General features: G+C 38.4%; 4 non-coding genes across 4 annotated transcripts; all 4 read right to left on the bottom strand.

Annotated features, from left to right (window-relative positions):
• Positions 1-9,475: 9,475 nt before the first annotated feature.
• trnav-aac (transfer RNA valine (anticodon AAC)) lies at positions 9,476-9,547 on the bottom strand. The gene has a single exon. It is a non-coding gene; the product is annotated as a tRNA-Val (tRNA).
• A 1,133-nt stretch (positions 9,548-10,680) lies between these two features.
• Positions 10,681-10,753, bottom strand: trnav-cac (transfer RNA valine (anticodon CAC)). The gene has a single exon. It is a non-coding gene; the product is annotated as a tRNA-Val (tRNA).
• Positions 10,754-11,890: 1,137 nt separating this feature from the next.
• On the bottom strand, positions 11,891-11,963 carry trnav-cac (transfer RNA valine (anticodon CAC)). The gene has a single exon. It is a non-coding gene; the product is annotated as a tRNA-Val (tRNA).
• Positions 11,964-13,302: 1,339 nt separating this feature from the next.
• trnav-cac (transfer RNA valine (anticodon CAC)) lies at positions 13,303-13,375 on the bottom strand. The gene has a single exon. It is a non-coding gene; the product is annotated as a tRNA-Val (tRNA).
• Positions 13,376-16,419: the final 3,044 nt, after the last annotated feature.

Genomic DNA, 16,419 nt, shown 5'->3' with positions numbered 1-16,419 from the left:
AGCTAGATCTACCATCTCTATTATATTATGACAGACCAGCTAGATATACTGTCTCTATTCTAATTTGACAGACCAGGTAGATCTACTGTCTCTATTATATTATGACAGACCAGCTAGCTCTACTGTCTCTATTATATTATGACAGACCAGCTAGATCTACTGTCTCTATTATATTATGACAGACCAGCTAGATCTACTGTCTCTATTATACTATGACAGACCAGCTAGATCTACTGTCTCTATTATATTATGACAGACCAGGTAGATATACTGTCTCTATTATATTATGACAGACCAGCTAGATCTACTGTCTCTATTATATTATGACAGACCAGCTAGATCTACTGTCTCTATTATATTATGACAGACCAGGTAGATATACTGTCTCTAAAATATTATGACAGACCAGCTAGATCTACTGTCTCTATTATATTATGACAGACCAGCTAGATCTACTGTCTCTATTATATTATGACAGACCAGCTAGATCTACTGTCTCTATTATATTATGACAGACCAGCTAGATCTACTGTCTCTATTATATTATGACAGACCAGGTAGATCTACTGTCTCTGTTATATTATGACAGACCAGCTAGATCTACTGTCTCTATTATATTATGACAGACCAGCTAGATCTACTGTTTCTATTATATTATGACAGACCAGCTAGATCTACTGTCTCTATTATATTATGACAGACCAGGTAGATCTACTGTCTCTATTATATTATGACAGACCAGCTAGATCTACTGTCTCTATTATATTATGACAGACCAGCTAGATCTACTGTCTCTATTATATTATGACAGACCAGCTAGATCTACTGTCTCTATTATATTATGACAGACCAGCTAGATCTACTGTCTCTATTATATTATGACAGACCAGCTAGATCTACTGTCTCTATTATATTATGACAGACCAGCTAGATCTACTGTCTCTATTATATTATGACAGACCAGCTAGATCTACTGTCTCTATTATATTATGACAGACCAGCTAGATCTACTGTCTCTATTATATTATGACAGACCAGCTAGATCTACTGTCTCTATTATATTATGACAGACCAGCTAGATCTACTGTCTCTATTATATTATGACAGACCAGCTAGATCTACTGTCTCTATTATATTATGACAGACCAGCTAGATCTACTGTCTCTATTATATTATGACAGACCAGCTAGATCTACTGTCTCTATTATATTATGACAGACCAGCTAGATCTACTGTCTCTATTATATTATGACAGACCAGCTAGATCTACTGTCTCTATTATATTATGACAGACCAGCTAGATCTACTGTCTCTATTATATTATGACAGACCAGCTAGATCTACTGTCTCTATCTCTATTATATTATGACAGACCAGCTAGATCTACTGTCTCTATTATATTATGACAGACCAGCTAGATCTACTGTCTCTATTATATTATGACAGACCAGCTAGATCTACTGTCTCTATTATATTTTGACAGACCAGGTAGATCTACTGTCTCTAATATTAGTTGACAGACCAGTAGATCTACTGTCTCTATTATATATGACAGACCAGCTAGAGTCTATTTTATGTACTATATCTGTCTATTACACAATGATGAAAATAGCTAGATCTACTGTCTCTATTATATTATGACAGACCAGCTAGATCTACTGTCTCTATTTCCTGTGACAGACCAGCTAGATCTACTGTCTAATTATATTATGACAGACCAGCTAGATCTACTGTCTCTATTATATTATGACAGACCAGCTAGATCTACTGTCTCTATTATAAAACTATGACAGACCAGCTAGATCTACTGTCTCAAATTATTTTGACAGACCAGGCTGTTGCGCTAGCATCTACTGTCTCTATTATATTATGACAGACCAGCTAGATCTACTGTCTCTATTATTTATGACAGACCAGCTAGCACTGATGACAGACGGATCTACTTGTCTATTATATTAAATGACCATTTTAGATCTACTGTCTCTAGCTCTATCTTCCTGACAGACCAGCTAGATCTTACTGTCTCTATTATATTATGACAGACCAGCTAGATCTATTGTCTCTATTAATTATGACAGACCAGCTAGATCTACTGTCTCTATTTATTATGACAGACCAGTTTAGATCTACTGTGAATCTATTATATTATGACAGACCAGCTAGATCTACTGTTCTCTAGGTTATATTTGACAGACCAGCTAGATCTTTCTCTATTATATTTTGACAGACCAGCTAGATCTACTGTCTCTATTATAACTATGACAGACCAGCTATGATCTACTGTCTCATTTATATTATGACAGACCAGCTAGATCTATTGTCTCTATTATCATGTGTATGACAGACCAGATGGCTGCAAACTTGTCTCTATTATATTATGACAGACCAGCTAGATCTACTGTCTCTATTATATTATGACAGACCAGCTAGATCTACTGTCTCTATTATATATGACAGACCAGCTAGATCTACTGTCGTCTATTATAAAATGACAGACCAGCTAGTTATCTGGACTGATCTCTCTATTATATTATGACAGACCAGCTAGATCTACTGTTTCTATTATATTATGACAGACCAGAAGATCTACTGTCTCTATTATATTATGACAGACCAGCTAGATCTACTGTTTCTACTTATATTATGACAGACCAGCTAGATCTACTGTCTCTATTATATTATGACAGACCAGCTAGATCTACTGTCTCTAGTTAGTTATGACAGACCAGCTAGAATCTACTGTCTCTATTATATTATGACAGACCAGCTAGATCTACTGTCTCTACTTATATTATGACAGACCAGCTAGGGCTGATTTCAAGGTTAGATCTTACTGTCTCTATTATATTATGACAGACCAGCTAGATCTACTGTCTCTATTATATTATGACAGACCAGCTAGATCTACTGTCTCTATTATATTATGACAGACCAGGCTAGATCTACTGTCTCTATTATATTATGACAGACCAGCTAGATCTACTGTCTCTATTATATTATGACAGACCATTTTAGATCTACTGTCTCTATTATATTATGACAGACCAGCTAGATCTACTGTCTCTATTATAGTCTTTATGACAGACCAGCTAGATCTACTGTCTCTATTATATTATGACAGACCAGCTAGATCTACTGTCTCTATTATATTATGACAGACCAGCTAGATCTACTGTCTCTATTATATTATGACAGACCAGCTAGATCTACTGTCTCTATTATATTATGACAGACCAGCTAGATCTACTGTCTCTATTATATTATGACAGACCAGCTAGATCTACTGTCTCTATTATATTATGACAGGCCTGTCTGGGTAGATCTATGTCCCAGGTAGATCTACTGTCTCTATTATATTATGACAGACCAGCTAGATCTACTGTCTCTATTATATTATGACAGACCAGGATAGATCTACTGTTGGTGGTTAGATATGACAGACCCTCTAGTGGTGTGGGGCTATTACAGACCAGCTAGATCTACTGTCTCTATTATATTATGACAGACCAGCTAGATCTACTGTCTCTATTATATTATGACAGACCAGCTAGATCTACTGTCTCTATTATATTATGACAGTCGGGGGCTAGATCTACTGTCTTATTATATTATGACAGACCAGTAGATCTACTGTCTCTATTATATTATGACAGACCAGCTAGATCTACTGTCTCTCTTTATTATGACAGACCAGCTAGGATCTACTGTCTCTATTATATTATGACAGACCACCTAGATCTACTGTCTCTATTATATTATGACAGACCAGCTAGATCTACTGTCTCCATTATATTATGACAGACCAGCTAGATCTACTGTCTCTATTATATTATGACAGGATTATATTATGATCAGATCTACTGTCCTATTATGCTGTCCCCAGTCCACCTGGCCATCTGCTGCTCAGTTATATTATGACAGACCAGCTAGATCTACTGTCTCTATTATATTATGACAGACCAGCTAGATCTACTGTCTCTATTATATTATGACAGACCAGAGTAGATCTACTGTCTCTATTATATTATGACAGACCAGCTAGATCTACTGTCTCTATTATATTATGACAGACCAGCTAGATCTACTGTCTCTATTATATTATGACAGACCAGCTAGATCTACTGTCTCTATTATATTATGACAGACCAGGTAGATATACTGTCCATATTATCATTTATGACAGACCAGCTAGATCACTGTTCTATTATATTATGACAGACCAGCTAGATCTACTGTCTCATTATATTATGACAGACCAGCTAGATCTACTGTCTCTATTATATTATGACAGACCAGCTAGATCTACTGTCTCTTTATATTTGACAGACCAGATCTACTGCTATTATATTTACAGGTAGATCTACCTGCATTGTTTGCTATTATATTATGACAGACCAGCTAGATCTACTGTCTCTTTATATTATGACAGACCAGCTAGATCTACTGTCTCTATATAAATAAATTTGACAGATTTGATTTCTATTTGTCTCTAATTATATTATGACAGACCAGCTAGATCTACTGTCTCACTGACAGACCAGCCTAGGTTCCTATATATGACAGACCAGCTAGATCTACTGTCTCTATTATATTATGACAGACCAGCTAGATCTACTGTCTCTGTTTATTTTAGGCTGACAGACCAGCTTTGAGATCTACTGATGTCTGTCTCTATTATATTATGACAGACCAGATTAGATCTACTGTCTCTATTATATTATGACAGACCAGCTAGATCTACTGTCTCTATTATATTATGACAGACCAGCTAGATCTACTGTCTCTATTATATTATGACAGACCAGCTAGATCTACTGTCTCTATTATATTATGACAGACCAGCTAGATCTACTGTCTCTATTATATTATGACAGACCAGCTAGATCTACTGTCTCTATTATAATATGACAGACCAGCTAGATCTACTGTCTCTATTATATTATGACAGACCAGCTAGATCTACTGTCTCTATTATATTATGTAAGGGAAGACCCCCCTGTATTGGACAAAAATGAATGGGAAGTCATTGGCATCGGACAAACCATATACACATTGTCCAATACCACCCAATTCGGCGTTGATTCATGCAAAGCATATTGCAAATGCCATATGGCTATTGCCAGTTGTAACACTTTAAAAATTCAACAGGTGGCGAATCCGCTCCACCGTGGTTTTTCATATTGGATATGTAACCCAAGTCAACGTCCAAAAGCAAAATTTTGAAAAAATGATTTTTTTGTCAAAAACTTATCACCCCTTAAAAAAGTGCTTTCTGGACCGTTTTTCGAAATTCTTTCGATTTTTTTTGTCAGTTACACATGTGTAAGAACTGTATGAATATACTTTTGTCCAATTTTATTATGATAATTTTTTTTTTTACCACATTTTTTTTTTTTTTTTTACATGCGCATAAGTAATATGTTTTGTCCATTTTCAATATGATTTCATAGGAAGTCAAAAGTCAAAAGTCAAAAATGTCAAAATTTTGTAAAAAACTTCACACACCCTTAAAAAAGTGCTTTCTGGACCGTTTTTCGAAATTCTTTCAAATTTTGTGTCAATTACACACGTATAAGAACTGTATCAACATACTTTAGTTGTATTGTATTATCATTTTTTTTTTTTTTTTACTTGTGCATAAGGAATATGATTTGTCCATTTACAATATGATTTCATAGGAAGTCAAAAGTCAAAGTCAAAAGTCACTTTTTTGGGGGCCAAATGCCATAAGAAATTTGACATGCTCAAAAATCCTGCAGAAATGCAAAATTGACTGGCCTGATGAACACAGGATGGCCGAGCAGTGATAGTTGTACATTTCCATCACTCGTTGTGTTGATTTCATCATGTCCATTAGGTGATGTTTTTTCACTATAGAATCATATTGCAAGTGCATGAAGTGTATGTGCATTTGCGTGCATTTGCAATATGGTTCAATGGACAATTACCATATGAAATTTGACATGCTCAAAAATGCTAAATTGACTGGCCTGATGAACACAGGATGGCTGGGCAGTGATTCTGGTTCATTGTCGCTCGTTAGGGTTGATTTCAGAATGTCCATTAGGTGATGTTTTTTCATTAGAATCATATTGCAAATGTCCATTGTTGTGCAACTGGTAACCCAAAAATAAAAATAAGGTTTTTTATATGTCCATTTGTTTATGTTTTCTTACTTTTGCAAAGTCACTGTGCATTTGCAATATGGTTCAATGGGCAGGTACCATCACAAATTTGTCATGCTATAAAAATCCTGCAGGAATGTGAAATTGACTGGCCCGATGAACTCGGGATGGCTGGGCAGTGATTCTGGTTCATCTCAATGGCTCGTTAGGGTTGATTTCAGAATGTCACTTTTGGTGATGGTACCTCACTGTTTAAACATATTGCAAATGGACAAGAGTCACCAGCAAGTCACCGTCCATCAGTCAATTAGATATCATTCTGACAACAAACTGATACAAACTGACACTAAACCCACTTTTTCCAACTCGTTTAGTAGCCAACTATCACATACTTCAGAGCTGGCCCAAAATTCACAACGCCTTATGTTCAAACCATAAAAAAAACATAAAACACATAGTTACGTTCTAGCTGCGGGTCCATTTCTTATGTTATGTGTAGGCCTAGCTGAGGCGACCCCGAATCCCAAGTTTCGGCTCGATCGGTCATTTGGTGTCCGAGCAAAACCCTAATTGGTGCTGAAAATCCACTTTTTCCATGACTTGCTACGGGGTCCTTGAATGAGCTATCGGACAGAAACGTTGGGGTCTGTCTATATGGGAATGAAAGAGACGGTCGCAATGCACCTAGTCTTGTGTCTCTGAGACATTTCTAAATGTCGCCATTTTCGTAATGGTCAAAATGAATTGAAGTCATTGCAAATGTACGAAGCTGTTTCTCGGTCCGAGAACCGTCTAGAGCCACGTAACTCACCACGCACTATCGACCTGAGGTCTAGAACAGGATTCTAAAGTTTCGGAACTCTAGGTCTGACGGTTCTTTAAAAGTTCCAACAAGGTTAACTAATGCAGGCAGTGTATGTCTCTACGCACCCCAATGGGTCCCTCCTTCCAAGCTGTGTGTGTGTGTGATTTAGTTTTCCTTTGAAATTTTATGGGAAAAATGACTGATTTACAGTTCATGGGGGTTGCCTAATCACATATATGAAGTTTTGGAAAGATCTGACTTTTTTAACCCCTCGAAACAGCCCAATGACACCAATTATGGCACTTCCGGTTGGCACAGGAAGCTATAAGTCAACACATATCTCACTGGGGTATGCTTTTACAGAATCCTGAGTTTTAAGTCTTTAAGTTAAGAATTGACTGATCTACACAGGGTTGAATGCACTATGTCTATCAAACTGCAGGCAGTGTATGGAAAAACACTTTTAGGGTGATTTAACCACTTCCGGTTGCTCCAGGAAGCTTAGAATCAACACAGGTAGACCTCATAGTGGTCTGATGGACTGTCATAGAAGACAGGTTCATAAGGCATTCATAACCCACATAGGCTTCAGGTTGAATTTAGAGGTGCAGGCAATGTATTCCTATGGGGAGAGAAGTCAATGCAAACTCTTTGAAGTAAACACCTTCTTTTAACTATTAAGGGTTAATGCCACACGGTCAAGGTTAGGCTTGCACGGATCGGGAGGACCTTAGGAACGTACCTGAGGTCGAATTGTGCTTCTCACCCTAACGGTTCTCTCACTGTCACCCAAAAGCAAATGACATTGAGGGCCAGGCTTCATTTTGGTTCTGCTTTTTTCAAGGTCACTGCACTCAGAGCGAGCTACGGTCAAGCGGGCATCTCGTTGAACTCGGCACAGTCTGGAGACTATGGTGATGCCATTTTTTGTGTTGATTTCAGAATGCCATTTTGGTGATGGTCCCTCTCCGTTTAAACATATTGCTAATGTACAAAAGTCAACTAGCAAGTCAGTGTCCATCAGTCAATTAGATGTCATTCTGACACCAAACTGATACCAATTGACACCAAACCCACTTTTTAGGCTTTGTGTGTCTTTAAGCACCGCACTTTGTCACTCCATCCTTGCTGTGTGTGTGTTTCTGTGTGTGTGTGTGTGAGAGAGAGCTTTTCTTTGACATCTGTTGGGAGAAATGACTGATTTACAGTTTATGGGGGTTGCCTAATCACACATATGAAGTTTTGAAAAGATCTGACCTTTTTAACCCTTGGAAACTGCCACTGTGACACCATTTAAGGCACTTCCGGTTGGCACAGGAAGCTATAAATAAACTCATATCATGATTTGGGTATGCCTTTACAGAATCCTGAGTTTGAAGTCTTTACGTTAAGAACTGAGTTATTTACGGAGGGTTTAGTGAGTGTGTGTTATTTCAGAAAATCATAGAAAATCACAGAAATCTCGCAGAGCTCTGCAGCACACTTTAAAAAGATTCGTAAGAACACCCTGCAACTGGATCTGTAACCGTTGAAAAAAAAAAAACACCTATCCGTGAACATCACCTAGGTGTCGTTGTACGATTTCTCTTAAATGACGATAGATAAATGGCTGGTTCTTTTTTTATTGACACCGGAGGCTCCTTGACTTTGACGTGAAGTGGAAAAATAATTTCTCTATTTTCATTTTGGACCTTTAATCCCAGATGAATGGCCATAACTCAAAAACAGTTGAGGCCTAGACGCCATCTTGTTCGGGGCCAACTGCCCATTATGCCGCCCCTACGCTCACCGAGCTTTTTTCGGCTTCTAAATATTTTCAGTTTAGGAGATAAGGCCCCGTCGTGAATCGTGATGTTTTGTCCAATACCAATATGATTGCTTATGCCCTCTTGTGGGAATTTCCGGGACAGCGGAAAAATGACCTAAATCTTATTATTTTTGTAAAACGGAAACCGAATGTCCGACAAAGTTTATTTGATGACTTCCTGGTAGGTCCGGCCCTGCAGTCTTTTCCCTTTGAACGTACAAAAAAAAAAAACGTAACCACTTCCAGTTGCTCCAGGAAGCGAATTTTACAAACGATTTCGGACGTCTAGTAAGGACCGTACATTTGCAATATGGACTTTCTCACTAACCATACAGGTACTGCCGAAATCTTCCCTTAAGGTATGTAATATCCCAAAGTGAGTACCACAGAAAGAGCCATAATACCCATTAAAAACTAGCGGTCAAACAGGAAAATGGTTCCAATCATTTTTCCACCCTTCATGTTTCCCACAGGGGATTTTAAAAACACTTAAAATAAGGGCTGTGTTTCTTGTCGGCTTACCCTGGAGTGGTAAACTATTTGAATCATTATGGACCTCAGACCACACGTAGCAGGAATGTATTCAGAGCGCCCAAGCTAGCCACACATGCAGAGTGGTTCGCGACTAAAAAGGTAAGTCTGAATACCAAATACTGAGAAGTGCGAAGGAAAAGCATGAATTCCGAAATTGGGACCGAGCCCTAAGTGAATAGGCTTACTGTCCAATTTGTTAAAATGTGTTTCCACCCGGTCTCGAACTGGGGACCTTTCGCGTGTTAGGCGAACGTGAAACCACTACACTACAGAAACCTGATGAGTGGAATACTAAGGGTGTGGCTGACTTTGGCTGGGTGGGGCATTTATCGCTCTCAGAACCTATTGAAAATCAGAAATGACTTAGTCCATTAATTAAGCAATAAGGCTTGAGAAGCGGGAATTATGAGGTATTTTTAAAAATTTGTTTTATTAATAAAAACTATATGTTATCGCTTTGTCATTATGGGGTATTGTGTGTAGATAGATTTTATTTTATTTCATCCATTTTAGTATAAGTCTGTAACGTAACAAAATGTGGAAAAAGTAAGGGGCCTGAAAACTTTCCGAATGCACTGTACCTATGCAGGCTAGCTTCTTTTCCTTTGCTAGCCAGCCAACTAAATCTATCACACAATCACATCAAGCAGCTGAAATGACAGAAAACGATCTACATTTTTGTTTGTTTTACCTTGGATTATATTGCCATTTCTTTGGATATATCCATTACAATGATCCTGATAAATGAATTTGCCTGGCTCAGAGAAGCTGTCAGTCTGTTCACATTCATACAGATCGCACGGTGGAGGTCCCCCAAAAACGGCAACATTGATCCACAGGTCGGAGAGGTAGACAGCAAGGTTTAGATAAACCACAACTGTTTCAAACCAAATGCTAGCCTCTGGGCATTGGGAAATATTGAATATGACCTTTCGCGTGTGAGGCGAACGTGATAACCACTACACTACTGAAACTACAATACAAAAAGAGGAAGTCGTGGAAAATATTAGGAATGCCCACAAGTCTACCTCACATAATATCCCAAAGTGAGTACCACAGAAAGAGCCATAATACCCATTAAAAACTAGCGGTCAAACAGGAAAATGGTTCCAATCATTTTTCCACCCTTCATGTTCCCCACAGGGGATTTTAAAAACACTTAAAATAAGGGCTGTGTTTCTTGTCGGCTTACCCTGGAGTGGTAAACTATTTGAATCATTATGGACCTCAGACCACACGTAGCAGGAATGTATAGAGCGCCCAAGCTAGCCACACATGCAGAGTGTGTTACGCGACTAAAAAAGGTAAGTCTGAATACCAAATACTGAGAAGTGCGAAGGAAAAGCATGAATTCCGAAATTGGGACCGAGCCCTAAGTGATTAGGCTGACTGTCCAATTTGTTAAAAAGTGTTTCCGCCCGGTCTCGAACCGGGGACCTTTCACGTGTGAGGCGAACGTGATAACCACTACACTACAGAAACCTGATGAGTGGAATACTAAGGGTGTGGCTGACTTTGGCTGGGTGGGGCATTTATCTCTCTCAGAACCTATTGAAAATCAGAAATTACTTAGTCCATTAATTAAGCAATAAGGCTTGAGAAGCCGGGAATTATGAGGTATTTTTAAAATATTTGTTTTATTAATAAAAACTATATGTTATCGCTTTGTCATTATGGGGTATTGTGTGTAGATAGATTTTATTTTATTTCATCCATTTTAGTATAAGTCTGTAACGATACAAAATGTGGAAAAAAGTAAGGGGCCTGAAAACTTTCCGAATGCACTGTACCTATGCAGGCTAGCTTCTTTTCCTTTGCTAGCCAGCCAACTAAACCTATCACACAATCACATCAAGCAGCTGAAATGACAGAAAACGATCTACATTTTTGTTTGTTTTACCTTGGATTATATTGCCATTTCTTTGGATATATCCATTACAATGACCCTGATAAATGAATTTGCCTGGCTCAGAGAAGCTTTCAGTCTGTTCACATTCATACAGATCGCACGGTGGAGGTCCCCAAAAAACGGCAACATTGATCCACAGGTCGGAGAGGTAGACAGCAAGGTTTAGATAAACCACAACTGTTTCAAACCAAATGCTAGCCTCTGGGCATTGGGAAATATTGAATATGACCTTTCGCGTGTGAGGCGAACGTGATAACCACTACGCTACTGAAACTACAATACAAAAAGAGGAAGTCGTGGAAAATATTAGGAATGCCCACAAGTCTACCTCACATAATATCCCAAAGTGAGTACCACAGAAAGAGCCATAATACCCATTAAAAACTAGCGGTCAAACAGGAAAATGGTTCCAATCATTTTTCCACTCTTCATGTTCCCCACAGGGGATTTTAAAAACACTTAAAATAAGGGCTGTGTTTCTTGTCGGCTTACCCTGGAGTGGTAAACTATTTGAATCATTATGGACCTCAGACCACACGTAGCAGGAATGTATTCAGAGCGCCCAAGCTAGCCACACATGCAGAGTGTGTTACGCGACTAAAAAAGGTAAGTCTGAATACCAAATACTGAGAAGTGCGAAGGAAAAGCATGAATTCACAAATTGGGACGAGCCCTAAGTGATTAGGCTGACTGTCCAATTTGTTAGAAAGTGTTTCCACGCGGTCTCGAACCGGGGACCTTTCGCGTGTGAGGCGAACATGATAACCACTACACTACGGAAACCTGATGAGTGGAAATCTAAGGGTGTGGCTGACTTTGGCTGGGTGGGGCGTTTATCAATCTCAGAAACTATTGAAAATCAGAAATTACTTGGTCCATTAATTAAGCTGACTGTCCAATTTGTTAAAAAGTCTTTCCACCCGCTTTCGAACCGGGGACCTTTCGCATGTGAAGCGCACATGATAACCACTACACTACAGAAACCTGATGAGTGAAATACTAAGGGTGTGGCTGACTTTGGCTGGGTGGGGCATTTATCAATCTCAGAACCTATTGAAAATCAGAAATTACTTAGTCCATTAATTAAGCAATAAGGCTTGAGAAGCCGGGAATTATGAGGTATTTTTAGAATATTTGTTTTATTAATAAAAACTATATGTTATCGCTTTGTCATTATGGGGTATTGTGTGTAGATAGATTTTATTTTATTTCATCCATTTTAGTATAAGTCTGTAACGTAACAAAATGTGGAAAGAGTAAGGGGCCTGAAAACTTTCCGAATGCACTGTACCTATGCAGGCTAGCTTCTTTTCCTTTGCTAGCCAGCCAACTAAATCTATCACACAATCACATCAAGCAGCTGAAATGACAGAAAACGATCTACATTTTTGTTTGTTTTACCTTGGATTATATTGCCATTTCTTTGGATATATCCATTACAATGACCCTGATAAATGAATTTGCCTGGCTCAGAGAAGCTGTCAGTCTGTTCACATTCATACAGATCGCACGGTGGAGGTCCCCAAAAAACGGCAACATTGATCCACAGGTCGGAGAGGTAGACAGCAAGGTTTAGATAAACCACAACTGTTTCAAACCAAATGCTAGCCTCTGGGCATTGGGAAATATTGAATATGACCTTTCGCGTGTGAGGCGAACGTGATAACCACTACACTACTGAAACTACAATACAAAAAGAGGAAGTCGTGGAAAATATTAGGAATGCCCACAAGTCTACCTCACATAATATCCCAAAGTGAGTACCACAGAAAGAGCCATAATACCCATTAAAAACTAGCGGTCAAACAGGAAAATGGTTCCAATCATTTTTCCACCCTTCATGTTCCCCACAGGGGATTTTAAAAACACTTAAAATAAGGGCTGTGTTTCTTGTCGGCTTACCCTGGAGTGGTAAACTATTTGAATCATTATGGACCTCAGACCACACGTAGCAGGAATGTATTCAGAGCGCCCAAGCTAGCCACACATGCAGAGTGCGTTACGCGACTAAAAAAAGGTAAGTCTGAATACCAAATACTGAGAAGTGCGAAGGAAAAGCATGAATTCCAAAATTGGGACCGAGCCCTAAGTGATTAGGCTGACTGTCCAATTTGTTAAAAAGTGTTTCCACCCGGTCTCGAACAGGGGACCTTTCGCGTGTGAGGCGAACGTGATAACCACTACACTACAGAAACCTGATGAGTGGAAAACTAAGGGTGTGGCTGACTTTGGCTGGGTGGGGCATTTATCAATCTCAGAACCTATTGAAAATCAGAAATGACTTGGTCCATTAATTAAGCTGACTGTCCAATTTGTTAAAAAGTGTTTGTTTTGACGAAAGCGCTAGGTAATCGAATATGTTATCAAATGACCATTATGGGGTGTGAGGCAAACGTGATATTTATTTTATGAAATACAAAATGAATTTAGTCGTGGAAAATATTGGAATGCCCTAACAAGTCTACCTCATGTAATGGAAGACCCCCTGTATTGGACAAAAATGAATGGTAAATATTGGCAGTGGCACAAACCATATACACATTGTCCAATACCACCCAATTCGGCGTTGATTCATGCAAAGCATATTGCAAATGCCATATGGCTATTGCCAGTTGTAACACTTTAAAAATTCAACAGGTGGCGAATCCGCTCCACCGTGGTTTTTCATATTGGATATGTAACCCAAGTCAACGTCCAAAAGCAAAATTTTGAAAAAATGAATTTTTTGTAAAAACTTATCACCCCTTAAAAAAGTGCTTTCTGGATACAAAAAGAGAAATTCTTTCGATTTTTTGTCAATTACACATGTGTAAGAACTGTATGAATATACTTTTGTCCAATTTTATTATCATATTTTTGGTTTTCTAGTCAATAGATTGTAATTTCCAAGCTTTCTTTTTTTTACATGCGCATAAGGAATATGTTTTGTCCATTTTCAATATGATTTTTGTCAAATTTTTGGAAAAAACTTCACACACCCTTAAAAAGTGCTTTCTGGAGTTTTTCAAAAAATTTTTTGTCAATTACACATGTGTAAGAAATACACTTCAAAAAGTAATATGTTTTGTCCATTTACAATATGATTTCATAGGAAGTCAAAAGTCAAAAGTCAAAAACTTCACACACCCTTAAAAAGTGCTTTCTGGACCATTTTTCAAAATTCTTTCAAATTTTGTGTCAATTACACACGTATAAGAACTGTATCAACATACTTTAGTTGTATTTTAATATCATATATTTTTAATTTTTTTACTTGTGCATAAGGAATATGATTTGTCCATTTACAATATGATTTCATAGGAAGTCAAAAGTCAAAGTCAAAATTCACTTTTTTTGGGGGCCAAATGCCATATGAAATTTGACATGCTCAAAAATGCAAAATTGACTGGCCTGATGAACACAGGATGGCCGAGCAGTGATAGTTGTACATTTCCATCACTCGTTGTGTTGATTTCATCATGTCCATTAGGTGATGTTTTTTCACTATAGAATCATATTGCAAGTGCACGTGCATTTGCAATATGGTTCAATGGACAATTACCATATGAAATTTGACATGCTCAAAAATGTTAAATTGACTGGTCTGATGAACACAGGATGGCTGAGCAGTGATAGTTGTACATTTCCATCACTCGTTGTGTTGATTTCATCATGTCCATTAGGTGATGTTTTTTCACTATAGAATCATATTGCAAGTGCACGTGCATTTGCAATATGGTTCAATGGACAATTACCATATGAAATTTGACATGCTCAAAAATGCTAAATTGACTGGCCCGATGAACTCGGGATGGCTGGGCAGTGATTCTGGTTCATCTCAATCGCTCGTTAGGGTTGATTTCAGAATGTCCATTAGGTGATGTTTTTTCACTATAGAATCATATTGCAAATGCACGTGCATTGTTGTGCAACTGGTAACCCAAAAATAAAAATAAGGTGATTTCTATATGTCCATTTGTTTATGTTTTCTCCTTTTGCAAAGTCACTGTGCATTTGCAATATGGTTCAATGGGCAGGTACCATCACGAATTTGTCATGCTATAAAAATCCTGCAGGAATGCAAAATTGACTGGTCTGATGAACACAGGATGGCCGAGCAGTGATAGTTGAATGTGTTGATTTCATCATGTCCATTAGGTGATGTTTTTTCACTATAGAATCATATTCGCGTGCATTGCATATGGTGCATGGTACCATTGAATTTTTTGACATGGTTCAATGGACAATTACTAGCATGATAAATTTGACATGCTCAAAAATGTCCATAAGGTGATGTTTTTTCACTATAGAATCATATTGCAAATGCATGGACAGTGATAGTTGTGCTAAAACTTTCCAGTGATAACCTTTCCATCACTCGTTGTGTTGATTTCATCATGTCCATTTGTTTATGTTTTCTCACTTTTGCAAAGTCACTGTGCATTTGCAATATGGTTCAATGGGCAGGTACCATCACAAATTTGTCATGCTATAAAAACCATGCAGGAATGTGAAATTGACTGGCCCGATGAACTCGGGATGGCTGGGCAGTGATTCTGGTTCATCTCAATGGCTCGTTAGGGTTGATTTCAGAATGTCACTTTTGGTGATGGTACCTCACTGTTTAAACATATTGCAAATGGACAAGAGTCACCAGCAAGTCACCGTCCATCAGTCAATTAGATATCATTCTGACAACAAACTGATACAAACTGACACTAAACCCACTTTTTCCAACTCGTTTAGTAGCCAACTATCACATACTTCAGAGCTGGCCCAAAATTCACAACGCCTTATGTTCAAACCATAAAAAAACATAAAACACGTAGTTACGTTCTAGCTGCGGGTCCATTTCTTATGTTATGTGTAGGCCTAGCTGAGGCGACCCCGAATCCCAAGTTTCGGCTCGATCGGTCATTTGGTGTCCGAGCAAAACCCTAATTGGTGCTGAAAATCCACTTTTTCCATGACTTGCTACGGGGTCCTTGAATGAGCTATCGGACAGAAACGTTGGGGTCTGTCTATATGGGCCGACGGTCGCAATGCACCTAGTCTTGTGTCTCTGAGACATTTCTAAATGTCGCCATTTTCGTAATGGTCAAAATGAATTGAAGTCATTGCAAATGTACGAGGCTGTTTCTCGGTCCGAGAACCGTCTAGAGCCACGTAACTCACCACGCACTATCGACCTGAGGTCTAGAACAGGATTCTAAAGTTTCGGAACTCTAGGTCTGACGGTTCTTTAAAAGTTCCAACAAGG

This window comes from Oncorhynchus nerka, unplaced genomic scaffold (assembly GCF_034236695.1).
Source record: "Oncorhynchus nerka isolate Pitt River unplaced genomic scaffold, Oner_Uvic_2.0 unplaced_scaffold_1197, whole genome shotgun sequence".
Taxonomy (NCBI): Eukaryota; Metazoa; Chordata; class Actinopteri; order Salmoniformes; family Salmonidae; genus Oncorhynchus; species Oncorhynchus nerka.
The sequence above is the reverse complement of the archived record's forward strand: the minus strand, read 5'-3'. Positions and strand labels throughout refer to the sequence as shown.